The following is an 18,688-nucleotide window of genomic DNA, read 5'->3' on the forward strand; positions in this document are numbered from 1 at the left end:
CCGGGCTGCAGGCCCAGGGGAGGAGGGGCCGGTGGCCGGTGGGGTGGTGGAAACAGCGGCTGCACCTGTGGGGCTGGGGACTGGGGCGGTGGGGATGGGAACTGCAGCGATAGGGATGCCGACTGAAGCAGTGGGCACCGAGGGATCTCCCCCTCACCCCCCTGCTCCCTGCCAGGAGCTGCTCTCTGCTCCCCAGGCACAGCTTCCCCCTCCTACCCAGTCCCAGAAACATGAACTCAAAGGCAGGCAGGCAGGCAGAGTCATCATAGGCCCTCAAGGTACTGTTCACACAGCTCCTAAAGAGCCCCCATTCTCCCCTCCCCAGCCCTTGGGCGGGGTAGCCTTTGCACGTGTAGTTTGGGGTACTCAGTCCCAGGGCTCTGATGAGCTCCATTCACCCTTTACTGCAGGATGGGGAGAGCATCAGGCAAGGCCAGGGCGAGGTCACAGAAGCCTCTGAATTAGCTCCTTATTGGTCTATGAGGAAGGTGGTTTTCTTGGTTTGCTCATTTATCCCTGACAGTTCAGGGCCAGGTTGGATGGGGCTTGGAGCAAGCTGCTCTAGTGGAAGGTGTCCCTGCCTGTGGCAGGGGTTGGAGCTTGGAGGAGCTTTAAGGTCCCTTTCAACCCAAACCATTCTATGGTTCTATCATGATTCTACAGCTGTGATGGTTTCCCCAAGCTGTTCTCCAAGCAACCTTTTTGCCTCAGCCTGTGCTGCTGGTGGAATGAATTAGCAGAACTCATTGAAAGGGCTTTAAACTAGGTTTGAAGGGGGAAGGGGATGCAGCTGGGCTGACTGGAAGCAGGTCCAGTGGTAATCAGCCTGGGTCGGTGGTGAAGTCGGTGGACCAGCTGAGGTGTATGTATACTAATGCATGTAGTATGAGGAATAAACAAGAAGAGCTGGAAGCCATGGTGCAACAATATAGCTATGATGTAGTCGCCATCACAGAAATGTGGTGGGACGAGTCAAATAGCTGGAACATCATATTGGATGGCTACAAGCTCTTCAGAAGAGATAGAAAAGGGAGAAGGGGTGGAGGGGTGGCCCTTTATATTAGGGAGGTTTTAGATGTTATAGGTATTGAAATTAACGATGATGAAGTTGAATGTTTATGGGTAAGAATCAAGGGGAAGGCCGGTAAGGCTGATATCCTATTGGGGGTTTGTTATTGTCCACCGAACCAGAAAGAAGAAGTGGACAACTTGTTTTATAAGCAACTGGAGAATGTTTCTGGATCTTCAGCCCTTTTTCTTGTAGGCGACTTCAACCTACCAGATATATGTTGGGAATTTCATACAGCTCAAAAAAGGCAGTCCAGAAAGTTTTTAGAGTGTGTGGAGGATAACTTTCTGTCACAGCTGGTGAGTGAGACTACCAGGGGAGGGTCTATGTTAGACCTGTTGTTCACTAATAGAGAGACTGGTGGGTGAGATGGAGGTTGGAGGTTGCCTGGGGCACAGTGATCATGAAATTGTAGAATTCTCAATACTCAGGGAAATCAGGAGGAATATCAATAAGACCTATACCTTGGACTTCCGGAGGGCAGATTTTGCCCTGTTTAAGAGACTCATTTGGAGAATTCCTTGGGAAACTGCCCTTGAAAACAAAGGAGTTCAGGAAAGATGGGTGTGCCTCAAAACAGAGATCTTGAGAGCACAGGAAAAGTCTGTTCCTGTGTGCCGAAAGATGAGCCGACAAGGCAAGCGTCCAGCCTGGATAGGTACTGAGGTTAGGAAGGAACTTAGAAATAAAAAGAAGGTGTATCATCTTTGGAAGGAGGGTAGGGTTTCTCAGGGAGTGTTTAAGGAGGCTGCTGGGGTATGTAGAAAGAAAATTAGGGAGGCCAAAGCTCAGTTTGAACTTAAATTGGCAACTTCCGTAAAGAATAATAAAAAAAGTTTTTATAAATATATCAATGGTAAAAGGAAGGGTAAGATTGATCTTTGCTACTTACTGGATGAGGCAGGAAACTTAGTAACTAAAGATGAGGAGAAAGCAGAAGTGCTTAATGCCTTTTTTGCCTCAGTTTTCAGTAGGAAGACACCTTGCCCTCAAGATAACTGTACTTTGGGGTTGGTAGGTGGTGTTAGGGAGCAGAATGGTCCTTTTGTTATTCAAGAAGAGGAAGTTGGAGAGAATTGTTGAAGCACCTGAACATTTACAAATCAATGGGACCAGATAGGATCCATCCCAGGGTGATGAGGGAGATGGTGGATGAGCTTGCAAAGCCGCTCTCCATCATTTACCAACAGTTGTGGCTCACTGGTGAGGTTCCAGATGATTGGAAGCTGGCCAATGTGACGCCCATCTATAAAAAGGGTAGGAGGGAGGATCCTGGCAATTACAGGCCAGTTAGTCTGACCTCAGTGCTGGGAAAGTTAATGGAAAAGTTCATACTGAGTGCTATTAAGCAGCACTTAAGAAGTGGCCAGGGTATGAGACCCAGCCAGCATGGGTTTATGAAGGGTAGGTCATGCTTGACCAACCTGATTTCCTTTTATGATCAGGTGACCCGCCTGGTGGATGTGGGAAGGGCTGTGGATGTTGTCTATTTGGATTTCAGCAAGGCTTTTGATACTGTCCCCCATAACATACTCCTGGAAAAGCTAGCAGCTCACGGCTTGGACAGGAGCACTCTTTGCTGGGTCAGTAACTGGCTGGATGGCCAGGCCCAGAGGGTGATGGTGAACGGTGTTGCATCCAGCTGGCAACCAGTCACCAGTGGTGTCCCTCAGGGGTCTGTGCTGGGACCGGTGTTGTTCAATATTTTTATTGATGACACGGATGAGGGTATTGAGTCCTTCATCAGTAAGTTTGCAGATGACACTAAGCTGGGAGCTTGTGTTGATCTTTTGGAAGGAAGGAGGGCTCTGCAGAGAGACCTGGATAGGTGGGATAGGTGGGCAGAATCCAATAAGATGAAATTTAATAAGTCTAAGTGCCGAGTCCTACATTTTGGCCATAAAAACCCTTTGCAATGTTACAAGCTGGGGACAGTGTGGCTGGATAGTGTCCAGGCAGAAAGGGATCTGGGGGTATTGGTGGATGGCCAGCTGAATATGAGCCGGCAGTGTGCCCTGGTGGCCAAGAAGGCCAATGGCATCCTAGCCTGCATTAGGAATGGTGTGGCCAGCAGAAACAGGGAGGTTATTCTTCCCCTGTACTCAGCACTGGTGAGGCCGCACCTTGAGTACTGTGTCCAGTTCTGGGCTCCTCAGTTTAAGAAGGAAGAGGAAATGATTGAGCGTGTCCAAAGGAGGGCAACGAGGCTGGTGAGGGGCTTGGACCACAAGCCCTACGAGACGCGATTGAGGGAGTTGGAGTTGTTTAGCCTGGAGAAAAGGAGACTCAGAGGTGACCTTATCACTCTCTACAACTTCCTGAAAGGAGGTTGTAGACAGGTGGGGGTGGGTCTCTTTCACCAGGCAGCAACTGACAGAAGGAGAGGACACAGTCTCAAACTGTGCCAAGGAAGGTACAGGTTGGATATTAGGAAGAAATTTTTCACAGAAAGAATAATAAAATATTGGAACGGTCTGCCCAGGGGGATGGTGGAGTCACCATCCCTGGATGTGTTTAAAAAGAGACTGGATGTGGCACTTGGTGACATGGTTTAGTCGAGGTGTAGGGCATGGGTTGGACTCGATGATCTTGAAGGTCCCTTCCAACCTGGTAATTCTGGTAATTCTGATTCTGGAGATGCCAGTGCTGTGGGGACATGTGGAGAAGGTTGGGGGTTCCCCCATCCCTGCACCAAGCAGCCTTCACCTTTCCCAATCCCTGTGTAGCAGATGCCAACGGTGAACTGTCACGGAAGGGACTCAGTCGGAAATCAATGTGATCAGACAAAGCCATTTATCCTAGAAAACTAACTCTTTATATACTATTTCTTAAAGTTGTTTTCACTAACTTGGCACATTGTGATTGGACACATATCTGTGAGGCCCTTAACAACTAACATATAATTGGTTAAGCACAGGTGGGAGAACCTGACCTTCAAAGTTTTCCAACAGTCCTCAATTTAGCAACTCAGTAAATTCCAGCTCCTTCTTATCTTGCTGGGATTCTCACTCCCAGTGCCTCGCTCCCATCCTCCTACACCTTTTGTTGTTCCTTGGTTCATGTCGAACTCCATGTAGGCACTTGCTGATCTGGGTATGTGGCTGTTCTTTGCCAGAAAATCATCCACAGTGGACCCCTGTGAAGCAGATGCCTTTCACACTGTTCTTCAGAGACCCGGCCACCATGTTTGGAGCAGCCACAGCAAGAGCCCCTCAGTGCAGAGAGCGTTCATCCCTTATGCTGGTCTGAAGGAGCTTTCAGGGCTTCACCATGTTACCCTGCCTGCTGGTGGACATCATGTGCTGTGAGTATGAAAAGGGACTTGTGTGGGGCTTGCACTGGCCATGCACCAACTTGGAGAGCTCATCCTTGCAGCATTCATGTGCTTTCCTTCCCTCCCTGCTCCATCCAGGCTGGCAGTGCTGGTGAAGGTTTCTCCTTTGGGGAGCCATCCTGGTGAGTGCCTCCTTCCTCCAGTGCCGTACCTGGGTACCGCCACCTCTTAAAGCAGCTTTCATCCACTTCATCCTTAAGGATTGCTCCCTGTGAGTCTCTTCTCTGCTCTCAGACCTTGCCTTGAGCTTCTTCACCTCCTCTCCGTCATCTTCCCTCTTTGCTTAGACTAGTTTTCCTTTTGGTTTCTGCTCTTTTAGCTTGTTTACTCTTCAGGAACCAGCACAGCCTTTTTTAACATGCTAAAAATATCTCCAAGGTGACGGTTCTGTCAGATTTAGGGGCTGGAAATATTAGATGTGACTTTCCTCTTGGTAAGTCCTTTTCTGCCAGTGGGGCTACAACAGGGTTCTCATGCCTGGGTTTTGTACAGCGCATTTCAGGGTTGCACTTGCAGCCTGGCCCTGATGCATAAGGTCACTGGGCATGTAGCTAAGTGGGAGCAGCAGCTTTGCAGGGTTTAACCTCTTCTCGAGGAGGGGGGTGGGACACACAGGCTGACTATGCCTGCTGGTTCTAGCAGTGTTCAGACAGGTCAGCTCTCACACACCAAGACTGTCAGCAGACTTATTTAGCAGCCAGGACTACAGAATCCCAGCAAAGTGCATCTCAGAGTTTGTTTTCCAAGCAATGCTCTTCTTTTCAGGTGCTGAGACCCAGGGGGGAGGTCACTCTGAGACAGCATCTGCTGATGTGCTTAAAGCCCTAGAAAGTCCAGATTTCCATCATTTTCATCCCAAAGGGCAAGACGTCATCTTAACCAGCTAAGAAGTGGTTTTATTACACAAACCAACAGTTTTATCTTACCAAAGGAGGAAAGGAATCAGGCATGTGGTTTAACAGGTGTCAGGAAGTCAGTTGAAAACTTGTGGCAAGAATAAGTAAGATAAAATAGGGTGTACAAGGAGATGAAATTGCTCATTGGCTTTGCTTCAAAACTAACCCGCTCTGGCATCCCTCCTGTTTCCAGACCTGTTGGTAATTTGGCAGGGGTCCTCAGCCGTGGGGAGAATCACGGAAAGGAGTCTTGCAGCTGAAGGATCCGATGTACTGATGCATGCGCCGGATATCAAGAACATGAGCATCACTGAGTGGGAATATATAAGAAACACCACATCTGAAATCATCCTGCAGCACTATGCAGATGAGCAGTCTCCAGCAGTTTACCAAGGCAGAGTGATCATCTATCCAAAGAACAGCTCGATTCTTCTGCAGAGGGTACAAGAGGGAGACAGTGGCATCTATAAGCAATGGTTGATCTGATGCATGATAAAGACAGGACAACCCTCCTTGCAGTTATCAGTAAGCCAAAGGTGTTGAGAGGATGGTTTTCACAGAGATTCACCAGTCCGTGCAGCAGACAGCTCATAGAATCACGGAGTGGTTTGGGTTGAAGGGCCATTAAAGCTCATCCAGTTCTAAACCCCTGCCACGGCAGGGGGGCAGAGACACTTTCCACCAGAGCAGGTTGCTCTAATCCCTGTCCAACCTGGCCTTGATCACCTCCAGCTCCACAAGATGGAAACCAGAATAGTCATAGTATCATGTAGTATCTTGAGTTGGAAGGGACCCATAAGGATCACTGAGTCCAACTCCCTGCTCCTCGCAGAACTACCTAACACTAAACCATATGACTAAGAGCATCATCCAGATGCGTCTTGACTTCAGACAGGCTTGGTGCCATGACTTCCCTGGGCAGCATGTTCCAGGGACTTACGTCCCTCCCAGTATAGAACTTTTTCCTCTTACCCAGTCTAAACTTGCCCTAACACAGCCTTGTCCCATTTCCTTGTGTCCTATTGCTGGTCACCAGCTCCCCCCCCGTAGCTCCAGACTTTGCAGACTCTTCCTTCAAAGCAGCATTGCCATTCTCTGTCTCTGAATTTCCTTGAAAACTAAACAGAAACAAGAGCTAACCCTGTTTTGAACTGCCCTTTCCTAGAGCTCTGCATCACCACAGGAGCATACCTCATGTAGGACATTCAGGGACGAAGGAGCTCAGGCGCATGGTGTTGCTATCAAGTGGAAGTCCAGATGTAGTTAAGAGCAGGTACTTAGGGGTGAGCTGAGGGATGGAGCCAGTCCTCCTTCTGCAAGGGCAGGGGTCTCCAGCATGCCAGGCTTGCTTCTCTGTGCTCCAGCCCATATGGGGCTGGACCAGTTTAACTGCAGGGAGCAGCAGTGTCCCACGTTGCTGCTTTTTGGCAGAACTTCATGACTTCTTTGCCCCCTCCTATACTTTCCCCTGTCACTGCTGCGTGGGAAAAGCCCTCTCCTCTTGGGACACCCAGTGACCGGCAGTGTCTGGAAAGTTCCTGTCACTCCTTCCAGGCATAATCCCAACTGGCATCTCTTTTAGGTCGGTATCTGTACGCCCAGGGTGCTGTGCCTCATCCCCAAGCATTGGTAGTATCCATCCTAGGGGCAGTGGGGTGGCAGGGATGGGAACATCTAATTTCTGCTTGAACTTGGTGGATGTTTTCCTGCTCCTGCAGTATCTTCTCTCCCTCCAAAACGTCCAGAAGTGTAAATTGGACCTGCTCATTCCCAAGGGGCTTGGGGTTCCTGCATGTTGGCCAGTTTTCAGGTCCAAAGCAAGGAGCAACTCATGCTCCCAGGAGTGCTACCATGCTTTTCAGAGCCCATGCCCCAGCCTGAGCTTCAGTGGAATTTGAACCTGGCAGGTTTACCCATCGAGCTGGTCTGTGTGGTGGGAATGGTGGCTTCCGTATCCTGGAAGAAGGATGGATGTCTCCTTCCCCCTGAAAAGCACTTCCTGCTCTCTGGAAACCTCACTGAACTGCAGATACGGAATGGAGAGAAGTTGGACTGCGGCTCCTACTCCTGCAGCCTCAGCAAGCCCATAATGTGGAAGGAGGCAGCTCTGAACCTGGTGGTCATAGGTTAGCCTTGGCTGGGCCGGTGGTTGTCCTGTTGTCACATGTCCCCCTTGCAGGGTACAACTGTCTATCATGGGTTTTCCCAAGCCAGGAAGACCCAGGGCTCATCCCTGGAGTTTTCCAGTGTTTTGCTGTTTCCTGGGATAGCTGATCTGGGTGTGGGGGTTGTCCCCAGCATGGGGTTTCCCCCCTGCTCTTGAGGTCTCACCTTGCAGGTCTCATCCCTCCCCTATGCTACGTGCAGAGGTTGGTTGTGGTCGCGCTGATGTTCAGCATCGTCTCTGCCCCCGGCTTCATCCTCCTGCTATGCCAGCTGGGGAAGCAGAGCTTGGGTGAGTGCCAGAAGTCCCCAGGCAAACCCTCCTCTCTGTACCGTGGCCAGGGCAGACAGCAGAAAGCCTCAGCTCCTTCTGCCCCGTCATCCTAATTCCCTCTGGCAGTGGTCGGCTATGTACTGAGCTCCCGCATTCCTTCACATGCCTCTGCAGCTTGCACAGAAAATAAAACTCCCAGAAGCAGCTGATCCCAAATGGAGCCAAAAATAGTCGGAGTACCAAGCGAATGAGTCTTTCCCATTCCTTGGGCATCCCTGGGAAGTTTTAACATGTGCAGGCTGCATGGGAAGAGCCTTCCTGCCTACAGTTGGCCAAAGTCTCATGTGTTTTGATGGGGTTTGGGGTTTTTGCTCATCTCCTGGGTTTTGGTGACCAAGCACACTGGTGTTTGGGTCATGACACTGAGTCTCTAACCCAGAGGTGTGCAGGTTAACATAGGTGCTTCAGTAGCAATATACATATTGATTAACAGAAAACAAACCTAAAGACATCGCCAGCACCCACACAGTAATCTGTGAGTGTGTTCTCCCTACCAGGAGTAATCCCCAGACTAAAGGAGACCATCTGGAGAGCAGAAGTGAAGGCCTTCAGCTGGCTGGGAAGTTCTCCCATGTGTGTTTGTCTCTCAGCATTAACACTGGGGACATGCACAGGCTGTGTATTGCCTTTGGGGGTAATGTCTCCGTGCTTAAGGCTTGTGGAAAGAGCTTGTGTCATGGGGGTTTCAACCATGAAATGGGTCTCCAGAGGAAATCCAGCATGTGTCAGGTTATTATAAGAGGCAAAAAAATTCAGGCAGAAGTGTTGGAAAAGTGTCTCACGAGGTGGAATTGGGTATTCCTTAAATATTAGGATTAAATTCTTTCTGTGAGGGTGCTGAGGCGCTGGCACAGGGTGCCCAGAGAAGCTGTGGCTGCCCCATCCCTGGCAGTGTTCAAGGCCAGGTTGGACACAGGGGCTTGGAGCAAGCTGCTCTAGTGGAAGGTGTCCCTGCCCATGGCAGGGGCTTGAAACTGCAGGAGCTTTAAGGTCCCTTCCCACCCAAACCAGGCTGGGATTCTATGATGAACTGGTGTCTGGTTCAGTGTGGTACCTCTTTCTTTAGTTTCAGTAGCAATTAGCAAATCATCAACATATGGTAGCAAAGTTCCTGCCTGAGTGGGCGTATTTCATGATTCTAGTTCTTGAGCTAATGGATTTCCAAATATCATCGGGCTATTTTTGAATCCTTGAGGTAATACTGTCCAAGTTAACTGGGTTTTTCTTCCCATATTGGGGTTTTCCCATTCAAAAGCAAACAAATTCTGGCTTGCTTTGGCCAAGGACGGACAGAAAGATGTGCCCTTTAAGTCCATGATGGTAAACCATTTTTGGTTATTGTTCAATTTGGTTAATAAGGTATACGGATTAGCTACTACTGGATGAATATCCTCCATAATTTTGTTGATTGCCGTTAATCTTGAACTAACCTGTAACTTTTTCCATCAGGTTTCTTTACTGGTAAGACAGGGGTGTTATATTCTGATTCACATTCAATTAACAATCCATACTCTAAAAATTTATCAATGATTTCTTTGATTCCCTTCTGATCCTCTAATCTTAAGGGATATTGTTTTATCTGAACTGGGCAGGCCCCCCTTTTTATTTGTACTTTAACAGGCAAAGCATTTTTCACCTCACCTGGAACTTCAGATGCCCATTCTCCTGGATACACCTGATTAAAGACTTCTTCTATTTCAGGGAGGTCCTCTCTTTTGCTTTTCTGTTGAATTAAAGATAAACTCAGGACTTCAATTAATTGTTCATCCTTAACTCTTAATTCCATTTCTCCTTCCTTAAACATTATAGTCACTTCCAAATGTTCTAGTAAATCTTGCCCTAGGAAAGATTTTGGTGAATTTGGCAAGTCTGAAAAAATATGCATTCCTATTTGTTTTCCCAATTGGTACTCTAAAGGTTTCAGAAAGAACACTTTTTCTTGGCGCCCAGTAGCTCCCACAACTGTAACAAATGCTTTTCCCAATGGAGTCAGACTCTGATTTAGCACCGAATAGTTTGCTCCTGTAGCCACCAAAATTTCCACCTCCTTTCCTCTGGTCCCTAGCTTTAATTTAACCAGTAAATCCGCTGGGGTAGATTCCCCAGGTCCCCGTCAGTCTAGTTGCTATTCAGCCGTTGAAGCCACCTGCGGATTCCTTTTAGGGCAATCATGTTTCCAATGTCCAAATCCCCTACAGTACACACACTGACCTGGTCCCACAGGAACAGAATTTACTCCTCCACCCCTGCCTGACATTCTTCTTCTGCCTTGTACTCGCATATTAGACCCTCTACCAGTTTCTACTTGTCCCAAAGCTGCCACCGTAGCCGTGGCTATGGAACAACCCAACTTTTTCTTCTCCACCTGTTCCCGATTTCTAGACACTCTCCATGCTTCTTTTATCAACTTTTCTGTGTCATGATTACTGGTTCTTTAAACTTCTGAAGCTTCTTTCTAATATCTTCTGATGATTGCCCTGAAAATCAATTGGCTATCTGGTGCTTCCTATCCTCTGAGGAGGGATCTAATATAGTGAACTTTCGCATTGCTTCTCTCAACCTGTCCAAAAACTCAGTTGGTGTTTTGGCTTGCCCTTGTTTTATGACAAATAGGGCTGATCAATTTACTGGTTTTGGAATTGCATTTTCCAGTCCAAATTTTATCCAATTTTGATATATTTTCAGAGCGACATAATCCGTAGGCTCGTCATAATCCCAGTCTGGTTTTGTGGTGAGAATATGGTCTTCCACTCTGACTGCTAATGCTCCTGCAGTAGTCTGAGCATTCACATCAGTGCGGGCAGTTCTTAACACCAGCTGTTTTTCCGTTTCAGTTAATGCATCCAGCATTACATCTATATCTCTCCAATCAGGATCTTGGCTTTGAACAATCCACTGAAACCTTTTTGCCACTCCTATTGGATCATCTCGATAGTCTTTCACAGCTAACTTCCAAGCATCTAAAGCTCCCATTGAAAAATTCACCTTTATTCTTATCTGACCCTCTGGTCCCATTGCCTGTCTTAAAGGTGCCTCAGTTACTGGTCCTGTTTTACTAGGAATGCGTGCAGCAATTCGGGTAACATTTTCAGGTCCTTCAGCTCTGTTGTCAGCAACACCAACCCCTTCCTCCTCATTAGCATCAGAAGGATTTGCGGCAGGGGATGCTCCTCATGGAGGTCCCGGTGATACATAAGCCTCCACCCTATCTTCCTGATTACTCTTTTATCTTAATTTTAAACATCTTTCTCCAATATTACAGGCTGAGCAACATCTATCCACTTGAGATCCCTGTTTTCCCCTGTCCTTTTCCAAAGCTAAAATTAAGGGATCCAGAGGAGCTACATTAATCCCGCAGTCTCTCTGCCACTCCGGGTGGTTTCTTAACGTGAAAAATGTATCTGCATACATTGCTTCATTCGATGTCTTTGGGTCCCAATCAGGATCAGACACAAGGGCATGGACTCATGGCCCCACTGCCTTTGTGCCTTTTTTATTGCTCCCCCCTTTTTTGGGGGGGTTGGTTTTTTGGTAGTTTTTTTGGTTTGGGGGTTTTTTCCAAGTCACACACCTTGCTCTGCAGCAGCTACAAATGCCTGCCTCTGCAACAGCACTTCTGCTTTAACCCTTTCTAACTCAGAATGTAAAGCTGCTGCTTTAAGTTTCTATCTTATCCCACAATGCGCTCCACGGTTCCTGCACTCACCCCGGTGGCTCCACAGGAGGAGCCACAGCCCGAGGCTCTTTCTTATGAAACATAGCGATCGTATATTATACAAAAACTTCAACGCGGCCCTGACAACAAAAATACAAGGAACAGCATCTCTTGATGCAGCTACGCGCCTCACTGACCAAGCCCTGTCCTCAACACACACACACATGCAAGGGATCCCCCAAGCACACTCCACACAGCTGCGATACTTACAACACAAACAAAATCCTGGCAAACAATCATTAATAATGCACTTGAACATACAGTACAGCATTAATCGTATCATATCGTCAATACCAAAATCGTTACCGTGCTAATCCACAAAACTAGGTCAAATACCAGCGAGTCACAGAGAGAGTTGCAGACAAATACCAATACCAAAATCGTTACTGTGATAATTTGCAAAACGTGGTCAAACACGGATGAGACACAAACAGATCCAGATGTATACCAAGCGGGCACTAGCACCCGGGTATACGTCTTCCTGAGAAAATTTTATGTTTCGATTTAAAGAAAGCTTCAGACAGAAGGTTAACCCAATCCAGACAGACAGATTCCCGCACAGGACGTCTCCTGCGATTTACAGAATAATAACCAGAAAACAATATTCACAAAAGAATACCTTTGCAATGATCATCCTTGTCTGCTCCCGCAGTGATCTGAGTGAGTTGAAGGGTCCCACCAGGAAAAGTTCCCGAGGGCCCTAGGAAGCCCTGTCCTCAGGGTGTCCTGCAGCTGAGCAGAGAGCGTCCGATCTGGGTCGCCAAATTGGTTCATGGAACTTGTTGAGAGCTCACCAACAAAGTTTAACTTGACAAGCAGGTATTCCTTATTGCAGCGCTGGGAGACACAGGGGACATGTCCTCCTAATGTGTCCTGTCTGAGCATCAAACAGACCGTGATTATGTTGTGGCTTAACATACATATTCATTACATTTCCGGTAAACAACATACATATTCATCAGTTTTCCAAGAACAATTTCACATAATTGCACACCCATTTTCACATACTCAGTAGATAAATGCTTATGCCAGCTTAACTGGTTCGGTAACACATATGTGAATGATTTCTTCCTATCCTTCTACTTACCAGTTAACTGAGCTACAGCACATCCTGAACGTCTGCTAGTTTTAGATACTCTTTATCTACGTGTTCTGTTTTGCTTACAATTAATATTGTATGAAGATCATAAGGTTCTAAAACTGTGTCAGCTACAACAATTTATCTTATACAAGGATCCTTATTATGTTCTATGGTTGGGCTTTTTAGGTTTGGAAAGTTCTGCTGTTATGTCAGCAACCACTAGTCCGGTTCTGGCTGATTCTTGTGATATATTTACCTAAGATACTTTCCACTGCTGTTGTTACAAAGCCACCAAGCTTATTTACAAAGGATTATATTTCATTTTGTACTTGCTTGTCTCAATTTACCACTTCTTTGGGCAACCTGTGGCAGTGCCTCTATCTTTCAAAGCAGAATCTCCTCCTGCTATCCCCCACCACTCTTTCTTGGCTGTACTCACAGTTATGCTCTTGATTGGTGCTGAAAGGGGTTGTTGCTCCCTTGTGGTGCCTTTTGCCTCGTTAGCCCCCTGCCGAGCTGTGAAGTGGTTCTGGGTGGGGACATTGCGGTCTGGAGGAAACCCCTTGCTGGTATTTGTTCGCTTCCTCCTCTTACTGTGTTTTTTTCTGGCACCAAGTCACCAACCCCCTGGAATAATGTCCTCTTTCCTTTCTGTTTGTGCTAGGGGAGACGCTTGTGGTCCCTGCACAACTTGGGCTTGGAGCCAGCAGCTCAGCTCTCTCTCAGCTTTCCTAATGTCTCTTAATCTCTTGTCTGTCAACAAGACCGCTCACTACTGGTGTCCCCCAGGGCGTGGTATTGTGGCAAGCGTTGCATAATTTCTTCATTAGAATCATAGAATCCCAGAACCAGACCATTGATGATGGGGGACGTCACTGTGGGGATCTGTTACGGACCGCCTGATCAAGAGGAATCTGTGGATGAAGTCCTCTATAGGCAGATAGGAACAGCCTCACGCTCACAGGCCCTTGTTCTCATGGGGGACTTCAACCACCCTGACATCTGTTGGAATGAAGGTACGGCCCGGCACAAGCAATCCAGGAGGTTCCTTGATTGTGTGGAAGACAACTTCCTTCTGCAAGTAGTAGAGGAGCCGACAAGGAGAGGTGCCATGCTTGACCTCGTGCTCACCAACAGCGAAAGGCTGGTTGGAAATGTGACGCTCCAGGGCAGCCTTGGTTGCAGTGACCACGAGATGGTCGAATTCGAGATCCTCGGGACAGTGAGAAGAGCGTGCAGCAAGCTCACTGCCCTGGACTTCAAGAGAGCAGACTTTGGCCTCTTCAGGAGCCTGCTTAGTAAGGTTCCATGGGATACAGCCCTAAAGGGCAGGGGGGCCCAAGACTGTTGGTTGTTATTCAAGGATCACCTGCTACAAGCTCAGGAGTGTTACGTCCCAACTAGAAGGAAGTGCAGCAGGAAGGCCAGGAGACCTCCTTGGATGGATAAGGAGTGCTCAGGAAAATTCAAAGGAAAAAAGAGGCTTATAGAAGGTGGAAGCAGGGACAGGCGGCCTGGGAAGAATACAGGGATGTTGTCCGGGAAGCCAGGGACCAGGTTAGGAAAGCTAAGGCACAGTTAGAATTGAACTTGGCTAGGGATTTGAAGGATAACAGGAAGGGATTCTATAGTACATAGCGAATGAAAGACAGACTAGGGGCAACATAGGCCCCCTCCGGAAGATATCGGGAGAACTGGCTACCCTGGATTTGGAGAAGGCTGAGGTTCTTAATGATTTCTTTGCCTCGGTCTTCACTGGCAACGTCTCTGACCACACCACCCAAGTCTTGGAAGGCGGACGCATGGACTGTGAGAATGAAGACCCTAGGCCCACTGTAGGACAGGATCTGGTTCGAGACCATCTTAAAAACCTAAACATGGGACCTGACGAAATCCATCTGCGGGTCCTGAAGGAGCTGGCGAATGAAGTTGCTAAGACACTGGCCATCGTATTTGAAAAATCATGGCGGTCAGGTGAAGTTCCCGACGACTGGAAGAAGGGAAATATAACCCCCATTTTCAAGAAGGGGAAAATGGATGACCCGGGGAATTACAGACCAGTCAGTCTCACCTCCGTGCCTGGCAAAATCTTGGAGCAGATTCTCCTGGAAGGCATGCTAAGGCACATGAAAAACAACAAGGTGCTTGGTGACAGCCAGCATGGCTTCACTAAAGGGAAATCCTGCCTGACCAATTTGGTGGCCTTCTATGATGGGGCTATGAAACTGATGGACGGGGGCAGAGCAGTTGATGTCATCTACCTGGACTTGTGCAAAGCGTTCGACACTGTCCCACACGACATCCATCAATTTGATGGATGGACCACTCGGTGGCTAAAGAACTGGCTGGATGGCCGCACGCAAAGAGTTGTGGTCAATGGCTCGGTGTCCGGCTGGAGACCGGTAACGAGTGGTGTCCCTCAGGGATGGGTGTTGGGACCGGTCTTGTTCAACATCTTTGTCGGTGACATGGACAGTGGGATTGAGTGCGCCCTCAGCAAGTTTGCCGATGACACCAAGCTGTGTGGTTCGGTTGATACACCGGAGGGAAGGGATGCCATCCAGAGGGACCTTGAAATGCTTGTGAGGTGGGCTGATGCCAACCTTATGAAGTTTAACCATGCCAAGTGCAAGGTCCTACACCTGGGTCGCAGCAATCCCAGGCACAGCTACAGGTTGGGCAGAGAAGAGATTCAGAGCAGCCCTGCGGAGAAGGACTTGGGGGTGTTGGTCGATGAGAAAATGAACATGAGCCGGCTGCAGTGTGTGCTCGTAGCCCAGAAAGCAACCGTATCCTGGGTTGCATCAAGAGCAGCGTGACCAGCAGGTCGAAGGAGGTGATCCTGCCCCTCTACTCTGCTCTCGTGAGACCTCACTCGGAGTATTGTTCTGGTGTCCCCGACATAAAAAGGACATGGAACTGTTGGGACACGTGCAGAGGAGGCCACAAGGATGATCAGGGGACTGGAGCACCTCCTGTATGAAGACAGGCTGAGAAAGTTGGGGCTGTTCAGCCTGGGGAAGAGAAGGCTGCATGGAGACCTCAGAGCAGCCTTCCAGTATCTGAAGGGGTCTATAGGGATGCTGGGAATGGACTGTTCATCAGGGACTGTAGTGACAGGACAAGGAGTAACAGGTTCAAACTTAAACAGGGGAAGTTTAGATTGGATCTAAGGAAGAAATTCTTTACTGAGAGGGTGATGAGGCACTGGAATGGGTTGCCCAGGGAGGTTGTGAATGCTCCATCCCTGGCGGTGTTCAAGGCCAGGTTGGATGAGGCCTTGGGTGGCATGGTTTAGTGTGGGGTGTCCCTGCCCATGGCAGTGGGGTTGGAACTTGATGATCTGAAGGTCCTTTCCAACCCTAACTATTTTATGATTCTATGATCTAGATGAGAGGGTCAAGTGCCCTCTCAGTAAGTTTGTGGAGGACACCAAGTTGAGTGGGAGTGTTGATCTGCCGTAGGGCAGGAAGCTCTGCAGAGGGATCTGGACAAGCTGCATCAATGGGCTGTGGCCAGTGGTATGAGGTTCAACAAGGCAAACTGCTGGGTCCTGAACTTGGCTGGGAGCATCCTGGCCTGTATCAGCACCGGTGTGGCCAGCAGGACCAGAGCAATGATTGCCCCCTGTACTGGGCTGCCCCTCGAGACCTGTGTTCAGACATGGGCTCCCGCTACAGGAGAGTCATTGAGGTGCTGGAGCTGGGCCAGAGAAGGGCAAAGGATCTGGTGAAGGGCCTGGAGCACAGGTGTGATAAGGAAAGGCAGAAGGACTAGAGGAGGTTTAGTCTGGAGAAGAGAAGGATCAAGGGGGACCTTATTGCCCTCTACAGCTACCTGAAAGGAGGCTGGAGCCAGAAGGTGCCTGGTCTCCTCTCCCAGGGAACGAGGGATAGAACAAGAAGAAATGGCCTCAAGCTGAGCAAGGGGAGGTTTAGACTGGAGATCAGGAGATCACTTCAGGTGTAGTCAGGCATTGGAACAGGCTGTCCAGGGCAGTGCTGGAGTCGCCCTTCCTGGAATGTTCACATGCTGTGTAGACGAGGCCCTCAGTGCCATGGGTCAGTGGTGGCCTTGGCAGTGCTGGGGAACGTTTGGACTTGATGATCTGAAAGGTCTTTTCCAACCCAGTTGACTCTACGACTGCCTGGAGCAGCCCTGGTGTGCCCAGTGCTCATTGACACAATGGAAACGTCTTCCCGACCCCACAGAGATGCTGACGGGCGGGCGGCGGGTGCAGGAGGGAGCAAGCTGAGCCCCCCATGCCGTGCCCCGCAGGCTGCTCGGGCATGCCGCGGGTGCTCTGGGCAGTGGCCGTGGGCTGTGGGTGGCCAGCCCTCTCCCCAGCCGGCTCTGGGAGCAGGTGGCAGCCGCCTGTGGGGCTGAGTCCTGCCCTGGGGCTGGCATGGGAGCCCAACTGCCTGAGCTCAGCCAGCTGGGATGCGGGCGCAAGGGACAACATCACACAGCCTCTCTGCTCGGCTTCTTTTGCAGATGGGCAGCCTTGGGCACCAAGTGGTACTGTCCAGCACCAGCGGGTTGAGACAGGAGCAGACACTCCATCTGTCACCATTGGTGACAATGGCACCCCGGCCGCCACCTCGCTCAGGGAGAGCAGTCGGCAGCTGCTGCAGGCTGCCACCTGGAACACCAGCAGCCTCTGTGGCTTCTGGCAATGTGAGCAACTAGGCTGTTGGCAGCGCAAGCAGCAACCAACAGCAGCTTCTCAAAACTGCTGCCCAGCTGTGCCGTGTCCCCCGTTACGGCAGCAGAGATACATGGCCAGAGACCTGTCAGCCTGCTCTAGGCAGGTCCAAAGCCTCTGCTCCCACAACTAAGAACTCAGGCAGCACGAGCACAGTGCCGCACAGGTACAGCACTGGGAGCCAGGGACCCCACCAGCAGCCAGTTGCATGCCAGGAGCCAGCACAAGGCAGGGCTGCAGGGACACAAGCAAGAAGAGACACTATTCGTGCAGCCGACGGCAGCAGGGCCCCAGTCACTCAGCCCACACTGAGAAACACTGGGCGAGCAGCAGAGCACCTGCCAGCAATTCAAGCGGCACGCATCGCTATGTGCAACAACAACAACCTCCTCAGTGTGCACTCCAGGCCTGTTGCACAGCATCTGCTCTCCCTGCCCAGCAAGATCAGGCCTTTGGAGTAGATGAACAGGAGCTGCCTGGTCAGAGCTCCTGAGAAAGAGAAGCACCAGGCACATCTCATTCCTATGGCACCGGCACGGGCTTCTAATAACATTGGCAAGAAGGAGGCAGCACCAGAGAGACAGAGACATGCACTTGACCTACAGAATGTCGAAGTCAGGGACGCAGCTGTGCAGGTCACATCCACGTTCAAAAAGATGAAGCCGCTGCTCCCGCCTGTGGCTGTGGTCCAGAGAACCACCAAGAAGCAGGAGGAACAGCAAGAGAGAAGCCAAAGATTGAATGTGGCGATGGCAGCATTGTCACATGCAGCACCTAAGGACATGGAGACGCCTATGGCTGCAGAGCCTCGAGGAGAGCCCAGCTCAGCCCCTTTCGCCCCAGCAGCAGATGAGGCTACAGAAGACATGGTGTCTCCCGTGTCTGGAGACCATCAACAGGAGGCCAGCAGAGCCATTGTCTCCCCAGCACAACATGAGGAGGAAATTCTGGCTTCAATGACAATGATCCCTGGGGCAGAGTCTGGGATACCTCACCTTGCGCCTGGAGCCCATGATGGAGAAGCAGCAGCTTCACCTTTGACTCAGGGCTCTCAGCCCCAGGTGAGTGACACCCACGTGGCCGGCACTGGGGATCCCAAGGTGCTGGAGGCAGTCCCAGATCCCAAAATGCATGTGCCAGGGACATTGCTGGTGCTCCCTGTGCCACCCCGCTGAACATTCCCTCCCTCCCCTGCCTGTGCTCTTGCTCTCCCATCTGGCACCCCTCCTCTGGAGCAAAGGCACTGAAGGACAGCAGCCCGGGAGGGACCTCCCCAGTCAGCAGCCACCAGCAGCAGCCCCAGAGCCCAGGTGACAGGCCAATGCACCACCCAGCCCTGGTGCTGGTCACAGGGCAGCAGGGGAGAAAGCAGCCCACAGCACAGCACCCAC

Source organism: Psittacula echo (assembly GCF_963264785.1).
Source record: "Psittacula echo genome assembly, chromosome: 8".
Classification (NCBI taxonomy): Eukaryota; Metazoa; Chordata; class Aves; order Psittaciformes; family Psittacidae; genus Psittacula; species Psittacula echo.